Here is a 12,417-nt window from a genome sequence, read left to right as displayed (position 1 = left end):
TATTTACAAAAGTCATTGAGTCAGGAAACCAAAACAATACCACATGACTTTTGTAAATCATTAACACACAGTGAGATCTGTGACCAAGGATAATTAATTTTAATGAATAAATTAGAAAATGTAATATTTTGGGGGACAAAAAAATTGGCAATATTCATCAAATATTTTTTCTTGCAAATTATTATCTCTGTTCTAACTACAGCCTCATATTTAAAGTTATGACTCAACTACAAAAATTATATTTGCCATGTTTTAAAGTCTTATTTCACTTTTCTTGCCAAAGATAATCTTGAACAAATATAAAATATTACTGTAATGCTTGAGTGTTTCCTTGACACTGTTGGGTTTAGTTTCTATATTGCCATCTCTTATTTCAGATTGATATTAAATAAATAAGATGCTTTCTATGTAGTTTCATGCATAATGTTAAGTGAATTGGATCTAATTTTGTAAACAACACAAAAGATGCTTCTTATAGTTCATCCCCTAAGCACTTGTTAAAGAGACAGGAAAACTAAAGCTGGAGTTATCTCTTTATCTGCTAGGAACTAGGGTAGTGCTCCTGAAACCTCTCATCGTAAGTAGGTGGCAACATAAATGCAGCCTCTTCATTAGACCTCCTCTTTCTTTTCATTCAATTCCCTCCTAAAGACTAAATTCTTTGGCCAGGCCAACACTAACCTTAATCAAACTCCTCTATCCCAACATTATGCAAGAGATGAAGAGACCGACATCTTTTAAAAAGTAAGTCTATTTTTATACCTTCTTCTGGATCTAATGGAGGGACACAGGTACCTGGAGCTGTCTGTATATTTGTATCTTCCACAGGGCTAAGCGCATAACTGGCTCTTAACTAATAAAGAATAATCATAGACTGCCTACATGTCTATTTTGAATATTTAGCTCTTAAAAGGGTTTTATGTCTGACTGGAGTTCTGTGATTAGTCCCAAGCTTGGGGCCAGACAGTGATCTGTGTTGCAGCCATCATGCCATGCAGAATTTTCATAAACCTGAAATGGGCTTTCTGGGGCTCACAGTGGAGCCACTGTGCCATTCATACTTCAGGTTTGCCACAGCCCCAGGTTGCCCCTTTCCTAAGATCATTGAGACCAACATCTGAGGATGCTTTCACTCCTAGGCTGCAAAATTCCTAAGGCCTATGTCTGTGCCACATACCACTTTGGATGTCCAGTTTACAATCTGGCCTCGTACGACTCTGTCCAGTCATCAGTCTAACATAAGTGGACCCAATCACTGGGTCCGAGATGCTTCCAAGTCAACAGGGAGTATAGTCACTGTTTCTAGCTCTGGGTCTATAGGGTATACCCCCAAGCTTAGATCTCTAGACTGACACCCTTCCTTGGGACATGGGATATCACAGCCCAGCCTACCCTCTGAAACCAGTGCCTCAGACTCCCCACTCTGATTCTCCCAGTCACTAATACATGTTCTCCCAGAGTTTCCCTTAGGCTGTGGGCAACCCGGGCTTCTAATTTAACCCCTTCAGGGACACCATGGCAGGAAAGCAAGGCACACAGCCTTAGCCACGGAATTTCTTAACCACAACCACTTTTACTCTTAAAGTACTCAAGAGTTACAGGTTTCAGAGTAACAGCCGTGTTAGTCTGTATCCGCAAAAAAGAAGAACAGGAGTACTTGTGGCACCTTAGAGACTAACAAATTTATTAGAGCATAAGCTTTCGTGGACTACAGCCCACTTCTTCGGATGCATATAGAATGGAACATATATTGAGGAGATATATATACACACATACAGAGAGCATAAACAGGTGGGAGTTGTCTTACCAACTCTGAGAGGCCAATTAATTAAGAGGGAAAAAAAAAAACTTTTGAAGTGATAATCAAGCTGTCTGTACTGGGCTAGCTTGATTATCACTTCAAAAGTTTTTTTTCTCTTAATTAATTGGCCTCTCAGAGTTGGTAAGACAACTCCCACCTGTTTATGCTCTCTGTATGTGTGTATATATATCTCCTCAATATATGTTCCATTCTATATGCATCCGAAGAAGTGGGCTGTAGTCCACGAAAGCTTATGCTCTAATAAATTTGTTAGTCTCTAAGGTGCCACAAGTACTCCTGTTCTTCTTTTTTCAAGAGTTACAGATCTTTGAAAACAATAAACAGCCCTGAGATTCACCCTGCCTGAGCTCACCCCTTCTGGCAATGCATGGCTTGCCAGTGTTTCAGGCGGGGGGCAGAGACCACCACCCTCCTGCCCTCTCTCTCTCTCTCTCTCTCTTGCATGTCAGGTTTACATGTGGCAATGTTATGCCCACTCCTCAGAGCAGCACCCCTTCTTAAATAAGTCTATCTCCTTTTTCTATGTGCCCAGGCTGACCAGCAGCAGATCCATCAGCCTTGTTAGCACCAAATGTAGAAAATCCATTTTTCCCCTGGGGCAGGCCAGCAGTTGAGAGAAAATCAAAGTAAATGGCTCCAGATTGCTCTGTGATGGCTTCTCAGTGATGGTCCTTCAATGAGGTGTCAAACACCTTTCCTGGGAAGGGCAACTATCTGAAATGCAATTCAGTAGCCCTGCCTTGGGCAAAGTTAAAAATGTGTTCAGTACACATTACCAAATGGAGAACCTAATAAAAAAAGAGGTTACAATATAAAATTGGCTAACAGTTTCATACACATATATTCCACACCATCTCGGGGAGCACATGTGACTGTGTGTTTGCAAGCCAAGTGCCCCTGTTTGGCTCATATTTCCCCCCTCAATTCTTGGTTCTGTTTCAAATGGATCACTCACCTGTTATCATAGTGCTTTTAATGTCATCCAAGAGGACATTCATTTATACACTGTAATAATACAGCATACATAATGAGTCACTGAACTGAGTCTGAGGTTAAGTGAGAATATTGAGTACTGACTCATCTGTTAAAAACATGTCTCAACTGGATGTGGTGCAACTAGGTAATTATATACTGAGTAATACAACAGGATAATCCCCATTAGAAAGCTGGGATGGAAGATATATTTGCCCATATAGCTTGAGAAAGGAACACCCAAGCACTAAGCTGAGAGGGTCAAATTCCTTGAGAAGAATTTGTCCAAAAAGTTGTTAGAATCTTAAATTCTTTAAATTCTGGTTTGGTTACTTTGTGCTCTGCTATGTAATGCTAAATCTATAGCCGCCAACTTTTCTGCAGCTCCATGGGTGATGTTTCTCACCAGAGCAAGGCGCTATTTATCATGCAGGGTGTCTATTCAGGTCCCTTGCAGAAGAGGCAGATGTGGAGTGAAGCAGTAGCCTATCCGCTGCATTACACAGAAGCAGGTGGCAGATGGGCCTGGGGAACTAGGGTGAGAGGGGCAATGAGTTGAAAGAGCAAGCTGGACAGGGCTTGGCAGGGGTGAGAGATGTGAAGTGACACTAAGAGGAGGCAGTCGCCCCCCTCTACCACAGCTTCCTCTTGTTAACGTCCTCAACCTCCAGCTCACTGAAATGTGGTGGAAGAATGTGTTCCAAAGTATCAGTATACACTTAACTCTAACTCCCCATCATTACATTAACTGCATGGCAAATAACACACAGTGTGACTGATTCACTTGAGAAGGCTTTTTAACTTTGCCCGTCTACAGTGCTCTAGACCTTAAAGGTGCATCAGCCGCCACACAGAGTGCAACTGCTATATAAATATATTGAGCTTTAAGAACTGTTGTACTCTATAGTTACTGTACCTCTGTTATTTAAAACAAAAAACAAAAACCAACACTGCCTTTATATTAAAAATAGGGGAAACTCACTGATGTGGAAAAATGGTGGAGCTCAAGAGACTCTGAAATATTTGCAGGTTTCAGAGTAGCAGCCATTTTAGGCCTTGGCTACACTTGCGAGTTACAGCGCTGTAACTCACTCCCCGTCCACACTGGCAAGGCATTTGCAGTGCTGTATCTCCGTAGTTGCAGTGCTGCATGTACTCCACTTCCCCGAGAGAAATAGCGAGTATTACGCTGCCGCTGCAGTGCTGCAGCGCCAGTTTGGCCGCCCGATGCTCTGTGAATGGCCTCCAGAATTATTCGGCAGTATCCCACAATGCCTGTTCTAGCCACTCTGGTCATCAGTTCAAACTCTACTGCCCTGGCCTCAGGTAACCAACCATGTGACCCATCCTTTACATTCCCCGGGAATTTTAAAAATCCCCTTCCTATTTGCTCAGCCCGGCATGGCGGTGAGTGCTATCAGCGAATCTTTCCAGGTGACCATGCCTCCACGCGCCAAGCGAGCCCCAGCATGGAGCAATGGCGAGTTGCTGGACCTCATCAGTGTTTGGGAGGAGGAAGCTGTACAGTCCCAGCTGCGCTCCAGCTGTAGGAATTACGATACCTTCGGGAAGGTATCAAAGGACATGATGGAAAGGGGCCATGACCGGGACGCCCTGCAGTGCAGGATTAAAGTGAAGGAGCTGCGGAGTGCCTACCGCAAAGCCCGCGATGCAAACGGCCGCTCAGGTGCTCCCACCGCGACCTGCTGATTCTACAAAGAGCTGGATGTGATACTTGGGGTTAACCCCACCTCCACTCTGAGCACCACCATGAACACTTCAGAGCCGGTGGGGGAGGGGGGGGGAGAAGAGGAGGAGGAGGAGGAAAACGGGAGTGATGGTGGTGGGCCGGATGGAGACACCCCGGAATCCCTGGAGCCATGCAGCCAGGAGCTCTTCTCGAGCCAGGAGAAGGTAGCCAGTCGCAGCGGTCGGTACTTGGTGGAGGACAAACAGAAGAGCAGGTTCCCGGTAAGCGGGTTTTTTTTTTGGGAAGGAATTTTTTCGGTGCGGGCTCTTTGGGAGAGGAGGGTTAGGCATGCATGCCTAGATGCGTAACAGTGCATTGATGTGGTTTATCACATCACGGTAATCAGCCTCAGTAATCTCCTCGAATGTCTCATCTAGAACGTGTGCAATGCGCTTGCACAGGTTTATCGGGAGAGCCACCGTGGTCCTTGTCCCAGACAGGCTAACGTGTCCGTGCCACTGTGCCGCGAGTGCCATGGGGAACATTGCTGCACACAGGCAAGCTGCATATGGGCCAGGGCGGAAGCCGCATTGCAGTAGAAGACCCTCCCTTGCTTCCCAGGTCACCCTCAGCAGCGAGATATCATCCAGGACGAACTCCTGAGGAAAATGTTGGGACAGTGTTCAGTGTAGGTGCCCCCTGAAGCTGTTGGCTCTCCCCAAGGCACAGAAACCCAGAGGACAGTGCAGCCCTGAAACAATCAGTCCCCCTTACTCACCATTTTGAGGCTCCCGTGGGATATGTGTGCTCTGTTTCAGACAGGAAAATTATGCAATTGTGTAGACCCTGTGTGTTTTCTACTCCTTAAGTATGGGGAAATCATTACTCTGTCTGGTATAAACAATGCTGCCTCTGTTAAATGTTGCATTTTGCCTATACAGCAGCATCAACCTTGAGCCCTCAGCCATCCCTCTTATCGCCTGCTCAGAGACTGCAAAGACTCAGGAAGAGACTGTGAAAAAGCAAAGAAGACATGCTGCAAGAAGAATAGATGCGGCAATCTATTAAAGAGAATGAGAAAGCACAGAACTGGACGGAGAGAGAAAGCAGGATCCGCCAGGAAAACGCAGCGCACCGGCGGCAAAGCATGGAGCAACGGCAGCAAAGCACGGATCGGCTCATAAGAATCCTGGAGCGCCAAGCAGACGCTATCCAGGAGCTCGTAGCCATGCAGCAAGAGGAGCAGTACCGCAAACGCAAACGCCACCCCCACTACAGCCCTTGTCCCAAAACTCTTTCCATTCTGCCCCACTGTCACCTCCAACCCACTTTCCCCAACTTCCGTGTTCTTCACGCCACCCGCTGCCTCCAACACCAGTATCTTCACCACCCAGCCCTGAAAACCACGACCCTTACCCTCTGCACTCAACCCCCATCACCATGCAGTATAGCTGTCCTGAAGTGCAGCACTCACTGCACAGCACACCAGACAGGACATACGCGAATCTGTGATTGTACCGTTCCCCATTCCACCTCCTTGTTTCTTTTCAATAAATAATGTTTTTTTCTTTTCAATAAATGGATTTTTTGGCTTTGAAAACATTCTTTATTATTGCATAAAGTAAAAGACTCCTTAGCCCAGGAAATAAACAGGCACTGCAAGTCTGCTTGTCTGCTTAGCAAACACTGATTCCTAAAGACTGGAACTACTGCACTTCACTCCCATGCAGGACACCAGATATCACTGCTGGTTTTCAGCCTCAAATTGCTCCCTCAAGGCATCCCTAATCCTTGCAACCCTGCGTTGGGCCCCTGTAATAGCCCTGCTCTCTGGCTGTGCAAATTCAACCTCCAGGTGTTCAACCTCGGAGGTCCATGCCTGAGTGAAGCTTTCACCCTTCCCTTCACAAATATTATGGAGGGCACAGCATGCGGATATAACCGTGGGGATGCTGTTTTCGGCCAAGTCCAGCTTCCCATACAGAGATCGTCAGCGGGCCTTTAAACGGCCAAAGGCATACTCCACAGTCATTTGGCACTGGCTCAGCCTGTAGTTGAACCGTTCCTTGCTGCTGTCAAGACCCCCTGTGTAGGGTTTCATGAGCCACGGCATTAACGGGTAAGCGGGATCTCCAAGGATCACAATGGGCATTTCAACTTCCCCTCCCGTGATCTTCCGCTCTGGGAAAAAAGTCCCGGCCTGCATCTTCCTGAACAGACAAGTGTTCCGAAAGATGCGTGCGTCATGCACCTTTCCGGACCAGTCTGTGTTAATGTCAATGACACGCCCACGGTGATCCACAAGCACCTGGAGAACCATAGAGAAATACCCCTTCCGATTAACGTACTCGGATCCTAGGTGGAGTGGTGCCAGAATAGGAATGTGCGTCCCATCTATCGCCCCTCCACAGTTAGGGAACCCCATTTGTGCAAAGCCATCCACTATTTCCTGCGTGTTACCCAGGGTCACGGTTCTTCTGAGTAGGATGTAATTAATGGCCTTGCAAACTTGCATCTACATGATTCCAACGGTCGACTTTCCCACTCCAAACTGGTTTGCGACCGACCGGTAGCTGTCTGGAGTTGCCAGCTTCCAGATTGCAATAGCCACCCGCTTCTCCACTGGCAGGGCAGCTCTCAATCTCTTGTCCTTGCGCCGCAGGGTGGGGACAAGCTCCTCACACGGTCCCATGAAAGTGGCTTTTCTCATCTGAAAGTTCTGCAGCCACTACTCGTCATCCCAGACTTCCATGACGATGTGATCCCACCACTCGGTGCTTGTTTCCCGAGCCCAAAAGCGGCGTTCCACGGTGCTGAGCATGTCCGTGAATGCCACAAGCAATTTCATGTTGTACGCGTTACGCAGCTCGATAGCATCGTCGGACTCCTCACTCTCACTGTCACTTTGGATCTTAAGGAATAGTTTGACAGCCAAACGTGACGTGCTGGCGAGATAAGTCAGCATACGCCTCAGCAGTTCGGGCTCCATTTCCCGCAGACAGATCGCGCTGCACAGAAACCGTTGGAAGATGGCGCCAAAGGTGGACAGAAACAAAGGGATTTCTGGGATGCGAAGCGATGCATCACGGGGCATTGGGACAGGACCCAGAATCCCCGGCACCCATGCCCCTTCCCACAACCCACAGCGCCAGAATGGGAAGAGGTGCTCTGTGGGATAGCTGCCCATAATGCACTGCTCCCAATAGCGCTGCAATTGCCGCAAATATGGCCACGATAGTGCGCTGGGCAGCTGTCAGTGTGGACAGACTGCAGCGCTTTCCCTACCTTAGTCTGTATCTGCAAAAAGGTGCCACAAGTACTCCTGTTCTTTTTGTGAAATATTTGCTACATTCTGCAATATCCTGCAAAATTTTCATTTATATTTTTAAAAGTTACATTTTCTCTTTTTCTACAAGACACAAAAAACAAAAATTTGGGAAAGCAGTAACTCAACCAAACAAACAGGAGGAGTAAAAAACCAAGATTCAAATCTAGAAACATAAAAATCAAGTGTCCAAAGTAACTGCAGGATTCTAGTCCTAAAGGGCTGGTCAGAACACTCAGCATGTTTGAAACTGTATTAAGACTATAATCCTGTGAATTACAGAGCCATAAATCCTAGAGACTTCAGCACTGTGCATTTTGATGATTCCACAAACAGATAGGAAGAATTTAGGGACAGATTTCACAAATTACAAACTCCAGTGGAGACAGCATTGAGTTGCACCATCCCAAGAGGAACTCCAAGAGGGACTGTGCTTCCCAGAGCTCCCCAGTGCACAATGAACAGTTTTCATAGCCCTTGAGAGGCACAATTATGCATAAGTGATTCAAGCTGTGCACAAGATCAGACCCTACATTTCAAAATATTTGTCTTCTCTTTCCCCCTCATGCCTATTGTGTACATATGTTCTCTCACTGAAATGTCCCCGGTTTTTAGGGGGCTGGTAGCTCAAAGTGTCTATTTAAAGTTTCTTACTAATATAAACCTAGCTGATACCATTAAATGTAATATTAATATGCCTACTGTTTATTCTGAGCATTTACTGAGTTTGATTTTATTCTGATTTACATGTACTGAGCAAGGTTGCTGAACCACAATAGAGTATTGTCTATATCAGTGGTTGGCAACCTATGGCACGTGTGCCAAAGGTGGCACGCGAGCTGATTTTCAGTGGCACTCACACTGCCCGAGTCCTGGCCACTGGTCCAGGGGGCTCTGCATTTTAATTTAATTTTAAATGAAGCTTTTTAAACATTTTAAAAACCTTATTTACTTTACATACAACAATAGTTTAGTTATATATTATAGACTTATAGAAAGAGACTTTCTAAAAATGTTCAAATGTATTACTGGCACGTGAAACCTTAAATTAGAGTGAATAAATGAAGACTTGGCACACCACTTCTGAAAGGTTGCCAAACCCTGGTCTATATCCATACACACCTAGTGTTAGTAAACTTTGTACCAGTTTAAAAAGTAGTGTGTTGTAGCCACACTGGACATGGGTTTTATATATTGTGGTATTAAAAAGCATACAAGTAGTGACATTAAACTAACCACTACAGGCAAACCCCAAGGTAAGTCAAGTGGATCATTCAGAAGTTTCAGAAGTAGATATTACTCAAATGAGTAATTACAAGGGTATACCATTCAGATAAGAAAGCTCCCTGTTTTCTCTCTGGTATAAATTATTGATGATCCTATTGTTTTGATTAACCTGATAGAACAAATATACATCTTTAAAAGTAGTATTCTGCTATATTATATTACTATGTAGGTAGGAGTGTAGTCCCCGTTTCAGATTTGGATCTGCTCTTCTTGTTGTATCTCTCTTCCCATCCCTTTCCTACTCATTCATATTTTTTCCTTTCATATCCATTAGCATCAGGACCTTGTAAATATCCACGATTAGTCCTTTACTTGATGACCAGTATTCCCTTGACTTCAGTGGGACTACTCACATTGCAAACAGTTACACATATGGGCCCCTATTCTGCAAACTTGTATGCACATTCTTAATTTAAATCAATGAAACTACTCAAGGTAGAAAAGTTATACAGGTGTAAGTGGGTGTAACCATCTGAAGGAATGGGGAGAGGAGGAGGAAGGTAACAATGACAGGAAGCCAGTAGTACACATCTATATGTAGTATATGCACATCCAAGCAGATGGTTTTGAATCAATATTTCCCCCGCAACTATAACATATAAATAATCATAAAGATAAATTAGCCCTCAGATGTCCCTTCTGTCCATGTAGTCTTTATCAGCTAACAGTCTCCCATATCATCAAAGGAAGAGTGCATTTGCCACATAAGCCACACACTATCTATTCTTTTTTTCTTTTTTTTTCACTAACTGTTCAGCAACTGAATGATCCACCTGGTGTTTATGAACATCCAAAATGGACATTGTCACTTCCTCCAATGCAGGAGCATGTGGTGCTAATGATAGTAATTTCTCCCAGTATGTAAGAGTGAGAGTGTCACTTCTCTATTTGGATCCACAGCAGCATGTTGTTAGCGCTGGGGTGTTCATTAACTTCCTCTGCTTCAAGTATGCACATTTCTTGCAGGTTGTAAAAACATTGTCAAAGAAAACGTTCCTGTTAGGATCCTGTTTACTGGACTTTTTAAGAGTATGATTAGCCTTTGGAATGCAACAGCTATTCCTTGTGATTTAAATTATTTCTTTCTTTAGAGATAACAAATTCTTTCACTATCTTAAAAAGTGAGGCTGGTGTAAATAGCTCAACCTTTAAAAAAAGTTTTAAAATATTTTTAGGAGCTACAGTATTTGCCCATCAAGCAATGTGTAGAAGCTGGATAAAAAGTTATTTGAAAATTGAAAAACGCTGCTTTTTCAAAGTCCTATACATCTAAAATGTTTAATTCAACCATTCTAAAAGTTCCCTGAAATATACTTATCTGTGCAGAGATTATGCACAAGCAGAACATTTCAGACAGAAAAAAGATTTTGTGTTTTCCCCAGAAACTTAGAGGCAACATTTTAAAAAATCATGTTTATAGTAGAAACTCTCTTAGGACCCCACTCTGCAAACACTTATGCACATGGATTCATTTACTGAAGTCAATGGAACTTCTTACCTGCGTAAAGTCACTCATGTATAAGGACTTGTCTACACTACCAAGTTTTGTTGACAAAACTTATGTTGACAACCAAAAGTCAACAAAACAAAAATCGCCAAAGGGTGTTCACACTTGCTCCCTCTGTCGATAGATCATGTCCACATTGGAGACATCATTATCGACAGGGTGGGTATGTATCCCACAGTGCAGTGTTGTGGGTAGGAAGAGCTGATCGCTGCGCATCTTGGGATTCTCTCCGTGCTCTCCCACAGCCCCCTCAGCTGCCGAGAGCAGCATCATGAGTAGCTCTGTAGATCCTCTCTGTGCTGAGGAATGGCAAAGCAGTACAGCAGTCTGTCCCCCTCGCCCTGCAGCAGCAGTCTGCCTGCTGCTGCGTTACTAGTGCTGGGCAGAACAGGAGCATTCCAATGATTACCCACATGGAGCAGCACACAGATACTTCTCGGAGATTTGAAAAGGGAGGGCCGCATGCCTGCAGGGCAGCAGAGATCAAAACACTGAGCAGAGCAATCAGCTCTGCCAGTTCCATCTACAAAACAATCAGCAGTGTCTACACTGGCTCTTTGTCGACAATAAAGGGAGGGGAAAAGACAAAAGTCCCTCATAGGGGTGGAAGTTTTTTGTCACAAAAACTGGGTGTTTTTCACAACAAAAGTCCCATTGTAGCGTGTACGCTCTTGCTGTTTTGTCGCCAAAAGGCAGTTTTGGGGCACAAAACTTGCCAGTGTAGATAAGCCCTAAGTGTTTCCAGGATCAGGCCTTTACAGGCCTAGCCAAGGAGTCATCACACTGGTTATGCAAAAAAAAAAAAAAAAAAAAAACCCACACCCAAACATGGTTTCATTTTTAAAGAGTAAATCATGCCTGAGCAGGTATTAAGATGATGAATTACAGTATGCTCCTTTTAAAGTAAGCTGTATCCACATCACTTCTTCTTCATGGCTTTTCACCATATGTCATTCTAGATTTTGCATTCTCAGTAACTAATTGAATTTTGACCAGTTATTTGAAGAGGTAACGCATTATAAAGTGCTAAGTATTTTTTCTGGTTACTCCTGAGGGCATTCTGCACCAAAAAAAATAAAAATTCTGCACCAAAAAAATTAAAAATTCTATGCACAATATTTTAAAATTCTGCAAATTTTGTCAAATAAATGTGGAGGCTTCAGCCTGGCATTGGGAAGCACAGGCCGCTGGCTGCACAGAAGTGGGAGATCACTGTGCAGCTTCCCCTGGGACATGGACTCAGCGGTGAGGCTGCACCCAACCCTGACACAGCACAAGGACCAGGCCTGCCCCAGAAACATCCCAGGGCCCTGCCTCTCTGTGCCAGGTGCACCAGGTGTGGGCAGGTAGGCTCAGCAAGGCAGGATCCAAGTGTAGAGTGGCTTAGCGTGGGGGGATCCAGGTGTGGGTTGAAAGGGTTCTGTGTGGGGAAATCTGGGTGCAGGTGGCTCAGTGGGGGATCTGAGTGTGGGGGGATCTTGATGCACAGGGGCTTGTTGCAGGGTTCTGGGTGCCACAGTAATGGGACTCTGCAGGGGAGTCTAGGTGAACATGGTTGGGGCTCAGAGTGGGTGGGGTCTGGATTGGGGGAGATAGAGATCAGCGGGGGGGGCTATAGTGGGGGGGTCCAGGTACTGGGGGGGGGGGGGCTCAGGGCGGTGGGGATCCAGGTGCAGCTGGTTGAGGCTCGGTGGGATAGGGATCTGGGTGCAGATGGTTTGTTGGGGTGGTCCAGGTGCAGGGGGAGCGGGGCTCAGCCAAGGGGGTTCTGTGTGGAGGGTAAGGCTCGGCAAGAGGGTCTGGATATGAGGGGG

The sequence above is a fragment of the Trachemys scripta genome, chromosome 7 (assembly GCF_013100865.1).
Source record: "Trachemys scripta elegans isolate TJP31775 chromosome 7, CAS_Tse_1.0, whole genome shotgun sequence".
NCBI lineage: Eukaryota > Metazoa > Chordata > Testudines > Emydidae > Trachemys > Trachemys scripta.
Note: the sequence above shows the minus strand (reverse complement) of the source record.